This window comes from Schistocerca piceifrons, chromosome 7 (genome assembly GCF_021461385.2).
Source record: "Schistocerca piceifrons isolate TAMUIC-IGC-003096 chromosome 7, iqSchPice1.1, whole genome shotgun sequence".
Taxonomy (NCBI): domain Eukaryota; kingdom Metazoa; phylum Arthropoda; class Insecta; order Orthoptera; family Acrididae; genus Schistocerca; species Schistocerca piceifrons.
Window position 1 is genome coordinate 556,812,175 of NC_060144.1, and position 2,540 is coordinate 556,814,714.

A 2,540-nucleotide genomic window follows, 5' to 3' on the forward strand; every position below is an offset into this window, starting at 1 on the left:
GTACCATGCAGCCACAGTCACAGTATGTGTTGAAAATGGTTTCGAGGTACCTCAACGCATGCGTGTACGCACCGTAGCATGTTCTGCCTCAGCAGGGGAGACAAAGTCACCCGCAAGAAACACCGATAATTCCACCCTGTTAGGCGACGTGGAAGGAATAGTGTGTAGGTGGGCTCTTTAGGTTTTTATGTTGGTAACGCCACGTAGCGCTCTGTATGAAAATCACTGACTGTGCTGCGTGCAGTCTGTGGCTGGTTGGCATTTTTGGAATATTCGGTTGTGTAGTGTTGGGCAGTTGGATGTGAACAACGCATAACGTTGCGCAGTTGGAGGTGAGCCTCGAGCAGTGGTGGATGTGGGGAAAGAGATGCCAGAGTTTTGAGTGGACGATCTGGACGTGTGTCCGTCAGAAAAAGGAAATTTGTTTAATTGGATGTCAAAAAATCATATATACGTACATATATAAAGACTTTTGAGCGCTATTAAGGTAAATACATTGTTTGTACTGTATCAAAATCTTTCATTTGCTAACTATGCCTATCAGTAGTTAGTGCCTTCAGTGGTTTCTTTTATTTAGCTGGCAGTATTGGCGCTCGCTGTATTGCAGTAGTTCGAGTAACGAAAATTTTTGTGAAGCAAGTGATTCATGAAAGGTATAGATTATTGTTAGTCAGGGCCATTCTTTTGTAGGGATTATTGAAAGTCAGACTACGTTGCACTAAAAATATTGTGTGTCAATTTAGTGATGATCAGAATAAGTAAAGAGAGAACTGTCTGAGTATGTTCAGTTTTACTCAGCTGCCTTTATATCAAATAACGTAGAAGTTTCCAGAATGAGATTTTTCACTCTGCAGCGGAGTGCGCGCTGACATGAAACTTCCTGGCAGATTAAAACTGTGTGCCCGACCGAGACTCGAACTCGAAGGTAGGAGACGAGGTACTGGCAGAAGTAAAGCTGTGAGTACCGGGCGTGAGTCGTGCTTCGGTAGCTCAGTTGGTAGAGCACTTGCCCGCGGAAGGCAAAGGTCCCGAGTTCGAGTCTCGGTCGGGCACACAGTTTTAATCTGCCAGGAAGTTTCAACGTAGAAGTTTACCAGCACAGTAATTTAAATTTTTCTAAGGGGACGTTTCAAGTGGTCCCAAAATACGATCGCCAATTACCGTGGCCCACACATTCCGGTTGCATCGATGCTGATGATTCGCTGTCACCGTACCACGGGGGTTCTGCATACTATGCCACAGATGACTGTTATGAAAGCCGAGGATACTGCTGCGCGTAAAGATGGCCTCATCTGTGAATCGGACAGATGACACGAATCCCGGATTTGTGGTTGCTTGGTGCAGAAACCAGTGACAAAACTGCTCCCGATGTGGAAAGTGTGTCTCTAGTAAGCCCTGCAGACACTCTAAGTGATGAGGGTAGCAACAGTCGTGATGGAGAACGTTCCACACGGTCGTCTGGCTTACCGTGTACTGGTGGGCCAACTGCCTGGTACTGACACGGCGGCCGGCCGTGGTGGCCAAGCGGTTCTAGGCCCTCAGTCCGGAACCGCGCGACTGCTACGGTCGCAGGTTTGAATCCTGCCTTGGGCATGGATGTGTGTGATGTTCTTAGGTTAGTTAGGTTTAAGTAGTTCTAAGTTCTAGGGGACTGATGACCACAGATGTTGAGTCCCATAGTGCTCAGAGCCATTTGAACCATTTGAACTGATACGGCGGTCGCATTCCACACTGTTAATCACATTTTCCTTCAAATCGCGTGCACGAACATTTCCGATATGTCCTTCATTGTTCTTCTGCTTCCTGAAACGACGGTGTCTCAGACAAACGGCGAAACACTGGTGCAAACATTGAATGCTGCGGTTGTTGTCGGAGTGGAAAGGTCTCCTGATTCAACCTGCCTGCTGCCAATTGTCATTTGCCTTCCCATAAGTAAACATGTCGGCAAGCTGTCGATTCTAATACGGAACTATTGTGTACAACGCTGTATCACATCCTCTACATGGTGAGTTATCAGGAAAGTGAATCTGACGCAACATTAGCAGTCACTATGGCAAAAGAGGGCGCTATGGCTTGATTGTATAGGAACAGCACCACCCTCTAGGAGGAAAGCTTGCCTACTGTGGCTGTGTGGTACAGTGCGTATTAGACCACAGGCTCTGTAACAAAGTACGGTTGAATAAATGGTTTCTAGCATGGAAACGATGCATTTCCCGACATAAGTTCATTAGAGGTCATCGATCAGTCCCCTAGAGTTTGTATGCGATGGAAGAAATCAGCCTTTACAAGGAATAGGAGTTGACCCAAAACTGAACCCTGTGGGACCCTTCGAAATCTTTTTTTTTTTTTTTCCTCAGTCACTAAATTTTCTGCCTTTTTACATTGACTAATTATTCAACATAACCTTTTGCTTTATGTTTGCTAAGTATGATTCAGACCAGCTGCGTATAAAGCTATCAGTTCCAAAAAAATTGAGATTTTTGTAGTAAAACTGCGTGCTTATGGAATATCGTCTTCGTTATGTGTCTGGATTTGCGATT

At 45.5% G+C, this 2,540-nt stretch overlaps 1 non-coding gene across 1 annotated transcript; it reads left to right on the forward strand.

The window, feature by feature from the left end:
- The first annotated feature begins 978 nt into the window (after window positions 1–978).
- On the forward strand, window positions 979–1,053 carry Trnap-cgg. The gene has a single exon. It is a non-coding gene; the product is annotated as a tRNA-Pro (tRNA).
- The last annotated feature ends 1,487 nt before the right edge of the window (window positions 1,054–2,540 follow it).